We start from the raw sequence: 19454 nt of genomic DNA on the forward strand, positions 1-19454 counted from the left end.
GCTCACTCAGTAGCTGACGGCCACACTTTGAGTCGTCCACAGGCTGATCCCTTGAGGAACTGAACACTGCATGTAATTCAGACATGGTACAAGCCACATAAATTATATGAAATCATACGTGGGTTCCTTGGGGGGAAAAAATCAAATGTTCTAATCGTTTAAAATGCTTTTAAGTATATATTAATTTGATCAACAGAAGGGGGAAAAAACAAAAAGAAAACAGTAGAAAATATGTTTCACAGAATGTAATCACTGCTGAGGTGCCTTTAACGCCACAGAAGAGGTTTATAACCTCTTGATGTAAAAATGTTTGATGTAAAAATGTTACCTCCACTCATGGCCATCATTATTTCTTCTTAGTGGTAAGTGAAATGAAGCATTCATTTAGGGAATCAGGCAATTTGTCAGGTACGAAGTGGTTCTATGTGAACTGAGTGTGACAGCCAAAACGTGCTGTACAGAGTCACCATGGGTTGCAATTGTGTTCCAACCTTCTGCTCTTCCTCTGTAGTAATTATGTTCACACACACACACACAGAGAAGAGTCACCCAACTCTAGTTACTGTGAGGGCTTGTTTTAAGAAGTTGAGGTGGATGGGGATCCCTGGGTGGCTCAGCAGTTTAGCGCCTGCCTTTGGCCCAGGGTGTGGTCCTGGGGTCCCGGGATCAAGTCCCACATCGGGCTCCCCCCATGAGGCCTGCTTCTCCCTCTGCCTGTGTCTCTGCCTCTCTCTCTCTCTCTCTGTCTCTCATGAATAAAATCTTAAAAAAAAAAAAAAAAGTTGAGGTGGAAAGTAGAAAACACCATCCCCAAAATGTGCCTCTTTGGCACGTGGATTGTTTTGAGCTGAAGGCAATTAAGACCTAGCTGACTCAGGAAAAGCTTCTCACCTCTCCCTAAACTGCCTAAGAATTCAGTTAGGGTGCCTGTAACAGGAAGACAGCTGTTACCAGAGATAACTGTTTACATCAGAAAGACTTACCTGCAGGGCATGGCAAACATTTGTTTACCAACCGTTTGCTCTTATCATCTTCTTGTGAATTGTCTTCCTTTTCCTTGAAGCCCCAGCCCTCCACCCTTTTCTCCTTAGCTCAGGATGGTTTATAAACCTCAACTACCGAAGCACCTGGCTGGCTCAGTTGGAAGAGCATGTGATTCCCGTTCTTGGGATTGTGAGTTTGAGCCCCACAATGGGTGTAGAGATTACTTTAAGTGAGTAGGTGAATAAATAAAAACTAAAAAACAAAACAAAAAAACAGCCCTCAATTGCCTGACTGCCTATTGGGATCAAGAGCAGACTGACCCAAATGTGGCATTTTGCCATATTGCTTATCTTATTTGTTTTGTTTTGTTTTTAGGTATACTGCTTATTTTAGATAAAAGTTACTGAAGAGACAACCTACACAGAAAGACACTCAGAGCCTCCTCTCTCCCCCATACCAGAAGCTAAAGAGACACCCTTATTGCCAGAGAATAGAAAATTTAGAGCCCAAAGGCTATATAAACAGCTCGTTATTCTTTACTAATTTATGACCCCAGTCCAAATTCTTTTTTTCTTTTTCCAAATTCTGTTTAGAATTCCTTACTAATTGAAGCTCCCAAAGTGAAGTTTTCTTTGGCCTGTCAATTCCTCACAGATTTATTGTCTCTTTGTGTAAAAAGTATAAAAACTGCTCACCTTGGTTATTTCTTGAGATCGCAGTTCCATAAGTGGGCCTCTGCGCACAAGTAATGAAACTTTGTGTTTTTTTTTTTCTCCTTTTAATCTGTCTCATGCCAATTTAATTCTTACTCCAACTGGAAGAGCTTTAGAGAATTTTTCCTTCCCTTCTGTTGGCATAGTTGAAAGGGTACTTTAACTCACTAGACATCACTCACTCCAGACACTGCAGCAGCTGAGAGATCCTGGGACATCTGACATACAAGTGGCAGAAGGTAAGATTTCTTACCATGTCAGCCTCCTGGAATCTCTGTCTGTGTAGTCCAATAGAGCTAGAGTGGGAAGAACCTTTCTTTTTCTAAATTTAGATTAGCAGGAGAAAATACCGTGGAACTAAATTCTCGGGGTTAGCAACCCTTGGTAAAACTTTGATAGAGCTGTCTTTGGGTATTGATCCATTTTCTCCCAGAGATCGTCTTTGTTTTCCTTTCTCTGTGTCTTTTGTGTTGTTTATTTAAAAAGGAATTACCACAGGGCGGAACACAGACATTGGCCCAGACTGACAAGCCTGCTTGTTCGAACTGGCCTCAGAGACCGGTCAGTTAAAGGTTCTGATCGGCCTGGCATCTATTGAGACAAATTTTGCTGTGGATCCTCTATGTAAAGACAGGATGAGGTTTTTTTTCCTTTTGTTTTGTTCTGTGCCCTAAGAGCTTGACCAGTGAGAATATTCTTTCTGGTCTCTGCCTCCAGGAGGGGATACTTCCTGGAGTGCCCTCTGGTGACCAGTGCAACAGACACATACAAGTTGCACTCTGCTGCTTGTAGGAAAATCTGTCATAAAAGGTCCCAGCCCAGTGACAGGCATGAAGGAGGGCATTTGACAGGATGAGCACTAGGTGTTATACTATATGTTGGTAAAATGCACTTAAATAATTTTTTTAAAAGGTCCCAGCCCATAAGGGGCCTTTGTTGTCTAATCTTCGTTGCTTGTCAGTGCTGGAAAAAATCCCATTCCAGTGGCACCAACCCAGTGTCACAGTTTAGCAGGTCTGTGACTGGAGCCATCTCACAATTTCAAAGAGACTGGAGACATCCTTACCTCCTGGGCAATGGAGGTCTTTGCTCTTACACTAATTTTGGGAGTGAACTATTGAGCTATGGAGGCTGCATTATCTATGCCCTCTCTGGACACCTTTTGCATCTTTGGTTAAGCCATTAAAAGGCTTATTGGTTTGAGTCACTATTAATGGATCCTATTCATCACTGGTGACACAGTAAATCCTTTAAATTGGCTATATTTGGAATTTGGAAAAAAGAATCCTTTACAACAACTCTCTTGAGGTGCCTGAGTGGCTTAGTCATTTAAGCTTCCAACTGTTGATCTCAGCTCAGGTCCTGATCTCAGGGTTTTGAGTTCAAGCCCTGCATTGGGTTCTATGTCAGGTATGGAGCCTACTTTAAAAAAAAAAAAAGAACTCTCAATTGTCTGATTAGAATAATGGCTAGCCTTAGGATTCCCTTGACAAGAAAAAATTAGACTTAAGACAAATAAATGACCACATCTACGGTAAATTCCCTTTCTTAAAATCCATTCCTATCAGACTTTTTTTTTTAAGATTTTATTTATTCATGAGAGACACACACACAGAGAGGCAGAGACACAGGCAGAAGGAGAAGCAGGCTCCACGCAGGGAGCCCAACGCGGGACTCAATCCCCGGTCTCCAGGATCACACCCCAGGCTGAAGGCGGCGCTAAACCGCTAAGCCACTGGGGCTGCCCCTTATCTGCCTATTTTAACCTCCTTTTCCCTAAAAGACTTGCAGAGGGCATTCCAGCTAAATCTCAAGGTTCAAAATATACAGGCTTCTCTTGTAAATGCTGAAAGTCAGAAAGTGAATTTAGCAGAAGCATCTGAGACGGGCAGTGGGGATCACTTTGTTGTAATCAGGTCTGCAGGCTTCAGGCATTTCTGTGCAATAACCTTCACAGATGTATTGGACATTATCCCCCTACCCCCCAGTGTCCCCCACTTCAAAGAATTCATATCCCTTGAACAGCAGATCTTTTAAATTATAAAGCCCTTTTCTTCCACTTTCAAAAGATCCTACCAAATTTAGAGAGGAATTGGAAAGATTAATTGCTATTCACAACCACTCACAGAAACGCTGACTAGCTGCTAAGGGGAGTTCTTCCGGCCCAAGATAATACTACATTTATTAGACAGGCTAGACTGCCCCCCGAAGAAACCCCCCTTCACAGAAGAAACAGGTGACAAAAATTTCTCCCAGGCCCTCCTACAAATGATCTGAAAAGGACAATATTCAGAGATGAATAAAGCCTAGGTTAAACTGTTGTTCTCAGTACTCAGAAGGCTTTTGTTAAAATGCTTTATTCAGACTGTACAAAGGCATAAATCTTTTGATTCCTATTTTAGTTAAATATCTCTGTGATATAAAGAAACAAATTTAGTTAAAAGTTGGACCTATCCCTTGATATTGAGGATATAATCCAGTTCTTTGGGGAATTAAAAACGTCTTTGTCTTACAAAAATCTATAAAACCAGAAACTCAATCCTAGAAACAAGTCACAGCCAACCTTGCTATACAAACCTCACCTATTTATTTAAAAATGTTTATGGATACTATCCTTTTTTTACGTAGGATCCTCTCCCAACGTGGGGCTTGAACTCATCCTGAGATCAAGAGACACATGCTCTACTGACTGAGCCAGCCAGGTGCCCTGTTTATGGATATTATAAAAGATCAAGATACTGGAACAAAAGTGTCCTATACTTACAAAAAAACACTTGTGTTCTTTTTCTGCCCCTTAAAATTATAAATCTTATGTCTTTAAAATGACATAGTCCACAACTGCCTTAGAATAAAGAAAAAAAGAAAAAAAAGCAGAGATGAGGGTTGGTCTTTTAAAATACAAGTTGTGGGCAGCCCCTGTGGCTCAGTGGTTTAGCGCCGCCTGCAGCCCAGGGTGTGATCCTGGGGACCGGGGATCGAGTCCCACACCAGGCTCCATGCAGGGAGTCTGGCGTGGGACTCCCTGCATGTGTCTTCTGCCTGTGTCTCTGCCTCTCTCTCTGTGTTTCTCATGAATAATAAATAAATAAAATCTTAAATAAAAACTCCTTAAAAAAATACAAGTTGCTAGGGGCATGTGGGTGGCTCAGTTAAGTGTCTAAGTTCAGCTTGGGTCATGATCTTGGGGTCCTGGGATTGAGGCAATGAGCCCTACTCAGTGGGGAGTCTTCTTCCCCCCTCTCCTCTGTTCCTTCCCTTGTTTGTGCTCTCTCACTCTTGCTCTAACTCAAATACATGAAAATTAAAATTCTTATTCTGCCTGTATTTAAGCTGTATTTATCTCTATTATAAATTGATTAAAATAATAGTGATAGTTTGAAAGGATGACTAACTTTGAGGTCTCCAAGTTTGTTTTTTTAAGATTTTTATTTATTTGACGAGCGGGAGAAGCAGAGGGAGAGGGAGAAGCAGACTCCCCACTGAGCAGAGAGCCTGACTTGGGAATCGATCCCAGGACCCCAGGATCATGACCTGAGCAGAGGGCAGAGGCTTAACCAACTATGCCATCCAGGTGCCCTGAAGTCTCAAAGTTTTTACTGGCAATCTAAAAATAATTGTCAAGAACAAGTAAATTAAATAGATGTAAATAAGATAAAGCTTTAGGTAAACTTTTGTAATAGTTTCTCCAAATCTTTTTGTAATCTGAAAGTTTAAAGTTTTGCAAAGTTAAATAATTCATTTATTTTTTTTTAATTTTTATTTATTTATGATAGTCACAGAGAGAGAAAGAGAGAGAGGCAGAGACATAGGCAGAGGGAGAAGCAGGCTTCATGCACCGGAAGCCCGATGTGGGATTCGATCCCGGGTCTCCAGGATCGCGCCCTGGGCCAAAGGCAGGCGCCAAACCGCTGCGCCACCCAGGGATCCCTAAATAATTCATTTAATATCCAAGTAATTGCCAAATAAAATTATAAACGTTGAATATTAGACATGGGTTTATCTATTTTTGTCTTATTACAAAGAAACTAAAGATAAATTTGGGTCCATTAGAAAACAGATTTTGAGCTCTAATGAAAGACTGTACTATAAAGAAATACATGTTTCTATATAATTAATACATTATATAACATACTTTATGAAATGTATTTTTTGAAGATTTTATTTATTTGAGAGAGAATACAAGCAGGGGGAGGGTCAGAGGGAAAGGGAGAGAATCTCAAGCAGACTCCCTGCTGAGTATGGAGCCCCGTGTGGGACTCAATCTCACAACCCCAAGATCGTGACCTGAACTGAGACCAAGAGTCACATGCCCAACCAACTGAGCCACCCTGGCATCCCAGAATTATGACATGTATTCATAAACTTACCAATCTAAAGAATTCTAGTGTAATAGTTCATAATTGCTTACTTCCTAGTTTTCACTAGAAATAGAGGTTTCTAATGAAGCAGTTAATTAAGCATTCTAATAAATGTAATAATTAAGATGACCGAAAATAATAAAGGAAACAACTCTGAATACAAGGAAAATAAGATAATGTGTTTTTGGTAAGAAAAAAAATGAAGAATGGGAACATGTTTTCATTCAGGGAAAAGAAAATAATTTTGTCCTAAAGTGAGGCTGGTTATATAAAGAAAAACTTAGGACAAAATCTGAATGTAAAAAAGAAGTTGTAGGGGTGCCTGGGTGGCTCAGTTGATGGAATGTGTAACTCCTGAACTCAGGGTTGTAAGTTTGAGCCCCATGTTGGGTATAGAGATTACTTTAAGTAAATAAATAGGGGATCCCTGGGTGGCTCAGCAGTTTAGTGCCTGCCTTCGGCCCAGGGCGTGATCCTGGAGTCCCAGGATCAAGTCCCAGGATCAAGTCCCACATCGGGCTCCCTGCATGGAGCCTGTTTCTCCCTCTGCCTGTGTCTTTGCCTCTCTCTCTCCGTCTCTCATGAATAAATAAATAAAATCTTTAAAAAAATAAGTAAGTAAATAAAATGAGGGTTTTTTTTTTTTTTAAGATTTTATTGATTTGAGAGAGAGAAAGCATGTGAGAGAGAGGGAGAGTACAAGCAGGGGGAGGGGTACAATCATGACCTGAGCAGAAGGCAGACACTAAACTGACTGAGCCACCCAGGTGCCCCTAAAATAAGTTTTAATATCAAAAGTACATTGACACAAAATTAGAATTTGGCTTTTATCTCTGTTAAAGAAAACATTTTCTTGATTATTGGTTTGTTTGTTTGTTTCAAGTTAATTTAACTAATCTCTACACTCAACAGGGGGCTGGAACGTACAACCCTGAGACCAAGAGCTGCGTGCTCTTCAGACTGAACCAGCCAGGATCACGCCCTGAGCAGAAGGCAGATAGATGCTCCACTGCTGAGCCACCCAAGCATCCCTAAACAAAGTTTTTTTTTGTTTTGTTTTTTGTTTTTTTGTTTTTACCTTTAATGTAATCTGCCTGAGGAAGATTCTGTATTTTGTCTTATCAGTTCTTTGATTATTCAAAAAAAAAAAAAAAAACCTGAATCTTAAAAGAGCTAAGTTTTATTCATAACTATGTAACCTTCTGTATTTGCCTTTATTTTTTTATTTTTTATTTTTTTGTTTTTACCTTTAATGTAATCTGCCTGAGGAAGATTCTGTATTTTGTCTTATCAGTTCTTTGATTATTCAAAAAAAAAAAAAACCTGAATCTTAAAAGAGCTGTTTTATTCATAACTATGTAACCTTCTGTATTTGCCTTTATTTTTTTTTTAAGATTTTATTTATTTATTCATTAGAGACAGAGAGAGAGAGGCAGAGACACAGGCAGAGGGAGGAGGGTCCATGCAGGGAGCCTGATGCGGGACTCAATCCCAGGACTCCAGAATTATGCCCTGAGCCAAAGGCAGGCACTCAACCACTGAGTCACCCAGGTGTCCCTATATTTGCCTTTAAGATCTATTGTGGGCAGCCTGGGTGGCTCAACGATTAAGCGTCTGCCTTCAGCCCAGGGTGTGATCCTGGAGACCCAGGATCAAGTCCCACATCGGGCTCCCTGCATGGAGCCTGCTTCTCCCTCTGCCTGTGTCTCTGTGTCTCTCATGAATAAATAAATACAATCTTAAAAAAAAAAAGATCTTCTATTGTCATTTTGGTTAAATAGATAAATATTTCATAGTGATCTGTGATCCTATTTAGCGAAATATTGAAGCCTTGTAAGTATTTGCTGACAATCTTCCCAAAATCAAATTCTAAAATGAAGGCTATTGACCATAACCTAACTGAGGTGTACCAGAGAGTTCCTGGAACATTTCAAAGATTTTGTGAGAGATAAAACTAACTAGGTTTATTTTATATGTTACATTACTTAGGAAGCACTGTCAAGTAAGTGTTCTAAAATTTTATGAAACTCCTAGAAATTCGATATATCATGGTATGTTATTTTTATTTTTTTATTTTTTAAAAGATTTTATTTATTTATTCATGAGAGATGCAGTGAGAGAGAGAGACAGAGACACAGTCAGAGGGAGAAGCAGGCCCCATGCAGGGAGCCCGATGTGGGACCTGATCCCAGGTCCCCAGGATCAGGCCCTGGGCCAAAGGCAGCACTAAACCACTGAGCCACCAGGGCTGCCCTATCATGGTATGTTATTATCTTGAAGTGTTGTATGTCACAGACATAACTGGATTTCCTTGTGAGTTGCACTGTAATTAACTTTAATCAGATCTTTAACTATGGCCATTTTTAAGTCTTTTATCATATAAAGAGTTATACCTTTACTCAGACGTTTTTACAAAGGGTTCCTATAAATGTGTTTGATCTTCAAAGAGATTCATGGAAAAGACTTTTTGACAAACATAGGTTTCTCATAACCTTAAGATCATAAAACTGAACTAGGTAAGAATTTCCAGAACTAGTAGAAGAACTGGATTCAAGCAAAACAATAATTAATAACATGAGACTAAAGAAACTGAGGAGGATGATCATGATTTTTATGAAATTTCTGTTTAAAACATCGCTAATTTTTAAACGATTTTATTTATTTACTTGAGAGAGAGCATGCACATGCACAAGAGAAGAGGGAGGATAGGGGCAAAGGGAGAGGAAGAGAGAGAATCCTAAGCAGACTCTGTACCCAGCCCAGGACCCCATGTAGGGCTCAGTCCCATGACCCTGAGATCACCACCTGAGCCAAAACCGAGAGTCAGATGCTCAACCAGCTGAGCCACCCAAGTGCCCCACATTGCTGAATTTTTTAATGTTTTGTTTTTCCAGGTTTAAGGAAACTTTCTCTTAGCTACCTGATTATAACAATTTGATAAAATATACTTTTGTGCCCAAATTGAAACATTTTTTCCGTACTTGATCCCTCCAGAATTCAGAATTCTCAGTGAGAATTCCTATATTTTCATGGCAATGTGTTTATTTGCGTAAGTTCAATGAGAATCTGTTCTCCTCATAACAGACCACAATTGGAAGCATCAGTTATATTACCAAGGCTTTCGAATGTCATATTTGAGAGACATGCATAGACTCATATACAACCAGATACCTTTAAGGAACTAAGGTTGACTATATGGAGCCACTAAAGCCCCTTAGAAAAACAGCCCAGCTCCTTACTTCTGGGATTCCTAGCAGCATTTACCAGGTGAATAAAGAGGGCACTTCCTGGCAGGGGCAGGAACTCAGGATATTTTGGGGACCTCAAAAAGATTGGAATTAACCTAGATCTATATGTATTACAGGTAAAGTCTGATGGCAAGTATTTGGCTTGGCTTCTGGCCTCAAGAAGTTAAAAGTTCAACTTAGGTGCCTTGCTGGCTCAGTTGGTAGAGCATTCGATTCTTGATCTCTTAGGGTTGTGACTTTGAGCCCCATGTTGGGCATAAAGCTTACTCAAAAATAATAAAGTTCAAAGATGCATTTTTTTAAAAGTTCAACCTAGAGATTCCTTATTTAAAAATTCCAGGGGCACCTGGATGGCTCACTTGGTTAAATGTCTGCCTTCAGCTCAGGTCATGATCCTGGGGTCCTGAGCATCATTGGCAAGTCAGCCCCTCTCTCTCCCTCTGCCCCTCCCCCCACTCATGCTCTCTCATGTGTGCTCTCTCTCAAATAAATAAAATCTTTTAAAAAATTCCAACAAAACAGGTTTAAAAGCCTATATGACCAATCACTATTTTTGGTGCACTTACAAAGAATCAGAATCAAGAAACTAGACTTATTTTGCAAACAAATGAGTCTTAATTTAGCTGTCTTTGGTAAAAAATGAGGGAGATTGTAGAGAGCAAAATTGTGTTCCAATAATACACCTGTGTAAATACTACATTCTAATATAGCTAATTATAAGATCTTGATTTCTTCTGCCTGGCTACAACCCTCCAAACTAATGGTTTTTAAATTTTTTTCCCATCCTTTTGACTTGGAATCATTTGATAATTAACACTGCCCATTTTCCTGAAGCTCTGAACACTAAATATGAATGACTTGGTGTAAACTTTGGAGAAATCACACAACAGCTTATGTATAGACAATCTTTATGCCTGTTGCTCTGTGAGCCCCTCAGAGATCACCAGAGACATTTGAACTATTAACCAGGAAAATTTGTCAGACTGTCACTGCCTGCTCTCTATTTGAAGATGCTTCAAGCTTGATACCTAGAAATCTTGACTAGCTGGCCTAAAAATTCAAAAACTGGTTTACAATTTGATTTAATCATTAACCATTATTTTTCTCTTGTTTCCATTGGAATGCCTCTTATTTAATACCTTATCTGAATCATAGGCCTAATTTTAAAAACACACCTGCATCATTGTCTCCTGAAATGAGTTTAGCTGAACCAATCTATTGTCAAGACTAAGAGACTAACTCAACAAGATGGAACAATGTACCAGTTCAACTTTGAATATGTGAAATTTCCAGGGAAGTTTCAAAGGAGGGAACTGTAGGTAGGGGCCAAGGGCAGGCTGCCCCAAAATATGCTATTTTGACATGTTGCTTATTTTTTTAATAAGATTTTTGAGAGAGAGAGAGAACGCGCGCGTGCGCGCGCGCGCACACACACACACACACACACACACACAAGTAGGGAGAAGGGCAGAAGGAGAGAGAGAAGCAGACTCCCTACTGAGCAGGGGGGCCTACCTGGGGCTTGATCCCATGGTGCTGGGATGATAACCTGAGCTGAAAGCAGACAGATGCTCAACCAACGGAGCCACTGATGTCCAGGCACCCTGACATATTGCTTATTTTACATAAAAGTTACTGAAGAGACAACCTATTCAGGAAAGACACTCAGACCCTCCTCTGTCCCCTTGAAAGCTGGAAATAAATCTTCCAGGTAAAGGTACCCTCCCTATACCAAGAGCTAAAGAGACATCCTTAACACCAGAGATGGGAAATTTAGAAACCAGAAGGCTATAGAAACAGCTCTTTTTACTTTTTACTAATTTACGACCCCCAACCCAACTCTGTTTAGAATTCTTTACTAAGTGAAGTTTTCCTTGGTCTGTCAATTCCTCACAGATGTATTCGCTTTGTGTAAAAGTACAAAACCCACCTGCCTTGGTCATTCTTGGTCTTAATTTCATAACTGGGCTTCTATGTGCATGTAATAAAATTGTTTTTTTCCTCCTGTTAATCTGTCTCATGTCAACTTAATTCTTATTCCAGCTGGAAGAGCTTGAGAGTAGAAAAGAATTTTTCCTTCCCTTCATGCTTTTGAGCAAGGCATTCCCTTTGTCTTTGTGGGGCTCCCAAACCTACATATGTAATTAAATTTGTCCTTCTCCTGTTAACCTGTCTTATTTCAAAGATGTTATTTATTCACTTGTTTGAGAGACAGAGCACAGGCTTGGGCACAAGCAAGGGAAGGGTCAGAGAGGGAAGAACAGAGGGGGAGGGAGAGCGAAAGGAAGAGAATCCCAAACAGATTCTACACTGAGCAGAGCTCAATCTCACAACCCCAGGATCATGACCTGACCCAAAACCAAGAGTCGGATACTTAACTGACGGAGCCACCCAGTCGCCTCTGTCTTATTTCAATTTAATCATTAGACAGCCAGTAAACCTAGAAGGAAAGGCTTTTCCTCCGAAACCATCTTAAGCTCCAGGGAAGCTCCACAGGGCATTCTATCTCAGAAATGTAACTCAAAGAATTGGAATTCCTAAGGAGCCCTGAGTTTTGGAAGCCATATTGTTTAGGAGAGGTTCCACTTTAAATTGTGTAGCATGAAATTTAAAAATTGAGGCTGCCTAGGTGGTTCAGTGGGTTGATAAGCATAAGCCTTCGGCTCAGGTCATGATCCCGGAGTCCCAGGATCCAGCCTCATGTCTTTGGGTTCTCTGCTCAGTGGGGAGTCTGTTTCCCTCTCTGCCCTTTACCCTGCTTGTGCTCTCTCATGCTCTCAAATGAATAAAAAATTAATAAATGGGCCAATCCTAACCCTATTGTGGTACTAATTTGACAATATATAAATGTATTAAATCATCATCACCTTGTACACCTTACATAATGTTACATGTCAATGATATCTCAATACAGCTGGGGGGGGGGTGGAAATCTTTCCACCTAGGTTAAACAATAAGGAATAATTATTTTACATAACAAGTGATCTCAAGGTAAGATGGCTGTAGTGTTGGTGCGCAGGCCATAAAGACTGAGGGTTGTGTCCTAAGCTGCCCTATCAGTCACACAAAGTGGGTGGCTTAAACAATAGGATTTTATTGTTTCAGTTCTGGAGGCCAGTAGTCCAAGTTGTTAGCAGAGTCATGTTCCTTCTGAAACCTATAGGAAAGACTCCCATCTCTACCTCCAACATCATATGACTATCTTCTTTCTCTCTCTCCTCTTCCCATAAGGACATCAGTCATCTTGGATTTAGGGCTCATTCTACTCCAGTATGACCTCATCTTTACTAATTAAATCTGCTACAAACCTATTTCTAAACTTGGTCACATTCTAGAGTCCTGGGGATCACATTATAGAGTACATCTTTGGGGGTGGGGGACACAATTCAACCCATAACAGATCTTTCCCATCTTTCTGCTCTGCCATTCTCATCCTGCTGGCTTGCCTTTAGGTTATCTTCTTCATGGTCAACTTGGAATCAAGTTGGCTTGATCTTGGTTACAGCAGTCCCAGGCATCCACCACAGCAGTGTCCACCAGATGAAGAGGGATCATCTCTCCCTTAAATCTCTCTTAGAAGCAAAGAAACCTTCCAAGACCCCTCCCCTAGGAGACTTCCTCTCACTTCTCATTGGCAAAAATATCACACATGTAAGTCTAATCTCATCACTGGGAAGGAAAACAAGACCACTCATCATGATTGGCTTGGGCTAGAGGTTCTCAAACTCAAAGATGTATCATGATCACCTGGAAGGCTTGTTAAAACAGGTTGCTGGGCTCTACCTCCAGGGCTTCTGGTTCAGTAGGTCTGCTGTGAGATCTGAGGATTTGACTTTTTGACAAGTTCTCAGGCAAGGCTGCTGCTGCTGGTGCTAAAACCACACTTTGAGAAACAGTGGTTTAAACTAATCAGGATTTATTTCAGAGGACTAGGGTCAACTCTTGGAAAATGTATTGCTATCTAGAGAAGAGGAATACTTGGGGGAAAAAAAATCAGGATTCCATCATAAAAGAGCCAAGAGGTGGGCAGCCTGGGTGGCTCAGTGGACAGCCTGGGTGGCTCAGCAGTTTAGCACCACCTTCAGCCCAGGGTGTGATCCTGGAGACCTGGGATCGAGTCCCATGTTGGGCTCCCTGCATGGAGCCTGCTTCTCCCTCTGCCTGTGTATCTGCCTCTCTCTCTCATGAATAAATAAATAAAATCTTAAAAAAAATAAAAGAGCCAAGAGGAGGAAACTGTTGACTAGGCAACCATGCAGTGGCCAAAGAACAGCCAGGAAGAGACCAGGAGTGTGTCCAGACAAGTGAGAAGAGAGAACAGAATGATCAAATGTCAAGGGAGTCATGGAGAAGAGATTCAGGAATGGTCAACATCATTATGTCACAGATAGAAACAGGAATATAAGCACTAAAAAGTAACCAGTGGATTGGACCACTAGATCTTTATCTTAGCAAAAGCAGTTTTATTTTGAAGACAACACATAGGAACAATTACATGAAATAGAGAAATTAACTCTCTTGCACTATTGTAGGAATCCAAACTGGTGCAGTAACTCTGGAAAACAGTATGGAAGTTCTTCAAAAGTTAAAAATAGAACTACCCTATGTTTCAGCAATTGTACTACTAGGTACTTCCTCAAAGGATACAAAAATACTAATTCAAAAGGATACATGCACCCCCATGTTTGTAGTAGCATTATCTACAATAATCAAAATATCTAACAGCCTAAGGGTTCATCAACTGATGAATGGATAAGGAAGAGGTGTTATATATATACAATAAAAATGGAATATTACTCAACCATAAAAAGAATAAAACTTTGCCTTGTGCAAGGACATGGATGAAACTAGAGAGTATATCATAAGTGACATAAGTCAGTCAGAACAGAACAAATGCCATATGATTTCACTCATAGGTGGAATTTAAGAAACAAATGATCACAGGGGAAAAAAAGAGAGAGGCAAGCCAAGAAACAGACTCTTAACTATAGAGAATAAACTGATAATTACCAGAAGAGAAGTGGGTGAGGGGATGAGTTAAATAGGTAATGGGGATTAAGGAGGACGCTTGTGATGACCACCAGGTGTTATGGAAGTGTTGAATCACTAGATTATACATCTGAAACTAATAATACACTGTATGTTAATGAACTAGACTGTGAATAAAAACTTTCAAAATGTAAAATAAGATATTGTGGGGCAGCCCTGGGGGCGCAGCGGTTTGGCGCCGCCTGCAGCCTGGGGTGTGATCCTGGAGACCCAGGATCGGTCCCGCATCAGGCTCCCTGCATGGAGCCTGCTTCTCCCTCTCCCTCTGCCTGTGTCTCTGCCTCTCTCTGTCTATGAATAAATAAATAAAATCTTAAAAATATATATTGTGAATTTTTAAAAAGTTAACTTTTAAATCCTAATAAAATTTTCTAGCTAGAATTATTTTTAAGGTTCATTTTAGTTTCACCATGATTATTTCACAAATTCAGTTTAGTTATTTTAAGTACATAAATCTTCTCTCTTGACCAAAACTTCTAATGGTCTTGTCCTCTTTCCTTAAGCGCCAAACCGATCAAACTTTTGTTGTAATCAATCTGAAACAATCAGTTTGCCTTTGCCTTTGTCTTGCATGACATGACATCATTTTCTGGTGAATTAAACTTGATATTATGCATTTCTCTGACATTTTTGCTTGTTCTCCCCCCTCCTCATTTTTGTTTGCTTTGTTTTCTTTTTACTTTGGCTCTGGAATGTACTTCTATATGAGCCTCTTAAAATGAGTTTTGAAATCAACTGGGCAAAATTAATTCAATTATTGAAGTAGCAGTCATTTCCTTTTTCAAATACTTTGTCACATAGTCATGGCCAATATGTCAATTTCCAGACAGAATCAGATATATACATGTGCAGATTCCTGGTTCACTATAATTTTTTGCAGATTCAAAATAATGAGGCACTATTAGAAACATTCTTATTTAATGGTGGTATTACCGCTCTGAACGTAATTTGGGCACATAAACCAAGTGGGCATTTCAGTTCCTTTGAAATGACTTTTCCACTGGGTGAGCATCTGACAAATTCCTCCTTTTATGCAGGCTTCCACAGACCAGATGTTGAAGAAGATGGGGTATGCACAGGGGTCCAAAAGTCACATAATTTCTCATTAAATGCGTGGGGGCAGACAGTATACAGGACATTTCTGTATCTTCCTCTTAATTCTGACGTGAACCTACAACTATTCTAAAAAAAAAAAAAAAAGTTAGGGCAGCCCCGGTGGCGCAGCGGTTTAGTGCCGCCTGCAGCCTGGGGTGTGATCCTGGAGAACCGGGATGGAGTCCCACGTCAGGCTTCCTGTATGGAGGAGCCTGCTTCTCCCTCTGCCTGTGTCTCTGCCCCTCTCTCTCTGTCTCTATGAATAAATAAAATCTTAAAAAAAAATTAAATCTTGGGATGCCTGGGTGGCTCAGTGGTTGAGTGTCTGCCTTCGGCTCAGGGCATGATCCTGGGTCTGAGTCCTGCATTGGGCTCCCTAAAGGGGGCCTGCTTCTCCCTCTGCCTATGCGTCTGCCTTTCTCTCTCTGTTCCTCATGAATAAATAAGTACATTTTTTTAAAAACAATTAAATCTTGGGGGTGCCTGGGTGGCTCAGTAGGTTAACATCTGATTCTTGATTTCAGCTCATGTCATGATCTCAGGGTGGTGATGTTGAGCATGTTGGGCTCCACACTCAGGATGGATTCGGCTCCAGATTCTCTCCCCCTCTCTCTCTGCCTCTCCCCCTGCTCTCAGTCTCTTTCCCTAAAATAAATAAATAAATAAATACCAAAAAAATTTAAGTCTTAAAAGAAAAAGAGAGAAAATGGAAAAAAGATAAATAGGCCAATCAAATATCTGAAATCTTTTGGTTAAATTCACTTATTCAATTAAAAATACAAATTGAGCCAGATCTTGGCTGGACCCTAGATAAAATGGGAAGCAAAATTACAAACACATGATGGTGCCTGGGTGGCTCAGTGGTTGAGCATCTCGCTTTGGCTCTGGGTATGATCCGGGGGTCCTGGGATCGAGTCCCACATTAGGCTTCCTGCATGGAGCCCGCTTCTCCCTCTGCCTATGTCTCTGCCTCTCTCTGTGTGTCTCATGAATAAATAAATAAAATCTTTTTAAAAACCCCCCAAAAACAAACACATGATGGAATACTATGCAGCCATTCGATATGGTTATATAGGTCTGTACTTATTAACCTGGAAGGTGTTCATAGCATTATACGAAAAGGGTAGGTTATAAATATTCTATTATGAGCCCATTAAAAATATACTTCAGAGGAAAAATCTGAAAAGTTCTTCATCAAAATGTTAAAATTTATGTTATGTATATTTTATCCTAATAAAAGCAAATACAATAATAGCTACTTCTAGATCCTGGGGTTTTGTTTTGTTTGTTTGTTTGCTTTACTACTAATCTGTATTTTTTTAGTTTTTTTCTTTTTAAATGGGTGTATTTGGGCAGCCTGGGTGGCTCAGAGGTTTAGCGCCACCTTCAGCCCAGGGCATGATCCTGGAGACCCAGGACTGAGTCCCACATCAGGCTCCCTGCATGGAGCCTGCTTCTCCCTCTGCCTGTGTCTCTCCCCCCGGACCCCCCGTGTGTGTGTGTGTGTGTGTGTGTGTGTGTGTGTGTGTGTGTATCTCTCATGAATAAATAAAATCTTTAAAAAAAAATAAATGGGTGTATTTTCTTGTATGAAAACTAAGTAAGTAAAAGAAATAATGATTTAAAAGAAAAGGAAAAATAAAAAATTAAGTCTGATGCTCTTCAAGAAGCCTGATGCGCTTCCTACTGTAGCTTTCCCTTCTACCCATCCCCCATTGCAGCCAGCCTTTCTGGGTCACCTTTTAAAGTCTAGCTTTTAAGGCACTGTTGGACTGGAAGCTAGAAGAGTCCCACTCTACCAGGGCAGGGAGCCAGATGAGGAATGTGAAATAGGCTGAGCCATTTCAGGACACTCTCAAAATATGAAAAAATGGCTTTTTCCATCCCAAAAATAATTTAGGGAGTTAAGTCTTGGGAGGAAACATCAGTCTTAACAGTGAAATCTGGGAAAGGTACAGGAAGTACAAAAGATACCCTACAAAGATTTCTTTTAGCTGACAACATTCGGTTGTTTCGTACACAAAAAGGGATCAAAAAATGGTATCTCACTGGGTATATTCACTTCCCCAAATTTCAAGGATGTGGCACCAGATCTGTTCTTATTGCCATTTAACCATTCAAAGCAGATTCTGATAAAGAAGCAGGAATTGCAGGGAAGGGAGTGCTCCAGGGCACAGAGGACTTTTCTCCCATTGCTTCGCAGTTTGGAAAGTTGCCATACATTTGGGTTACGCTCAAACAGGCTTTTGCCAGATCCCAGAACACGCTGTAGCCAGAAGTTCTGCTCTTTGTCAGGAGGCAGTTGCAGCTGAGACTTAGCCAGGATCTTGCCCACTCCCTTCAAAGAACAACTTCTCTTTATGTGTAGGGATCCTGGCTCTCCCTTTACCCAGGGACATCCTTTAGTTCTTTCTAGAAAGACTCATCTGTCCCAGGGTTTCTGTTTTGTTTTTTACCATTCATTATTCAGGTTATACTTGGATCTCTGAATATCACATCTTCCTAATACAGCTGATTTTAATGTTTAAGTCTTTCCTCTTCCTTTTTCTTCCTCTTTAGCCACTGCAGTTTAGTGAAGCAAAATAAACAGGCCTGTCTCCACTGTTAAAGACCCCAGGCAATTAGTCTTTGAAGAGTTGCCCACAAGTTAGAGATCTATGAACTCCCATAGGTTGCACTGAGTTTGACCCCTCGCATAGAAAGTTAAAGCCAAGGTGCCTGGTACCTTTTTTTGTGATCAGATATCACTTTCCTTTGTTAGAGACCAATTTTCCTTCCTTTTAAGGCAATGAATCCTTAAACAAACCACTGAGACAACCCCATTGACTACAAAGAGGGTTATGTAACTGTTTTATATCTTGAATGTGGTGGTGGTTGCACAACTCAATATGGGTGTCAAAACTTATAAATCTATCCATTTAAAAGGTCAGGGTTGTTTGTTTGTTTAAGATTATTTATTTATTCTTGAGAGACACAGAGAAAGGGAGGCAGAGAGACCTAGGCAGAGGGAGAGGGAGAAGCAGGCTCCAAGCAGGGAGCCCGATGTGGGACTTTATCCTGGAACTTTGGGGTCACGCCCTGAGCCCAAGGCAGACGCTCAACTGCTGAGCCACCTAGATGTCCCTAAAAGGCCAGTTTTTTTTTTACTGCACATAAATGATACCTCGATTAAGAACACCACCGCCAATTCGGTTTACTAACATGGAAAAATGTTTAATATATAATACTGACCTAGGAAAAAAAAGATGGTTGCACTTATAAAGTTCACGTAGAGATGCGAAAAAGGAGGAAATCTGGAGAACTTAAAATTGTATTTTGTTGAATAAGGAGATAAAACTCCATTTAAAAAATTTCCATGCAATTGATGCTATGAGTTCTGAGGCTATAAATGTCTTAAAAAGTGCTTACAAGTGTGTGGAGCTGTACACTTAAAATCCGTTCACTTTATGCACTTCATGTTATGTGTCAATTAAAAAGTTTTTAAGGAAGGCTTAAAGAAAACTTCTGGGTAGGAGTCACACAGGTATATATCCAAATTTTTAAAAAAAGCACTTAAACTTTGTGCAGGCTACTGTATATTACACCTCAAAACCAAACCAAACAAAACCAAACCAAACCACCCACCTGAAACTGAAACTATGCTGGCGCTGTAGTGCACGAGCAGTCAGAGCCCGCCAGCCATAGGTCCACCGACTCACCCCCAGAACAGGCCTCCAGTGGCGCAGCCGACCCCCGCAGTACCTGCTCCCCGTGGCCTGCGGAAGGGGGAGCCTCTAGGGGGGGCTGCGATCCTGGGGAAGGGGGAGCCTCTAAGGGGGACTGCGATCCTGCGCAAAGGCTCACGGCTCCCAGGCACAGCTGCCTCCGGGCCCAGCGGGAAGGCGGTGGACAACCGCGCCCCTCGGGCCCCACTGCGCGCCAGAGAATCGCTGCCTTCGGGCACCCCGCCACTCCACTCCGCTCCTGGGCGGCCGCACTGACGTCACCGCCCCACCGGCCCGCCTCGC

General features: G+C 40.9%; 1 protein-coding gene across 2 annotated transcripts in view; it reads right to left on the minus strand.

The window, feature by feature from the left end:
- The window catches only part of GLYCTK (glycerate kinase), a 33393-nt gene that overhangs the window by 12945 nt on the left and 994 nt on the right, over positions 1-19454 (minus strand). The window contains exon 1 of one of the 2 annotated variants that reach the window (XM_077858657.1): positions 19072-19415. The exons of the other annotated variant lie outside the window; for it this stretch is intronic. The gene's annotated coding sequence lies outside the window, so the exon portion shown is untranslated. Of the gene's footprint in view, positions 1-19071; positions 19416-19454 lie in introns of those variants that run through there. 2 annotated transcript variants of the gene reach the window in all.

Source organism: Canis aureus, chromosome 19 (assembly GCF_053574225.1).
Source record: "Canis aureus isolate CA01 chromosome 19, VMU_Caureus_v.1.0, whole genome shotgun sequence".
NCBI classification, from domain to species: domain Eukaryota; kingdom Metazoa; phylum Chordata; class Mammalia; order Carnivora; family Canidae; genus Canis; species Canis aureus.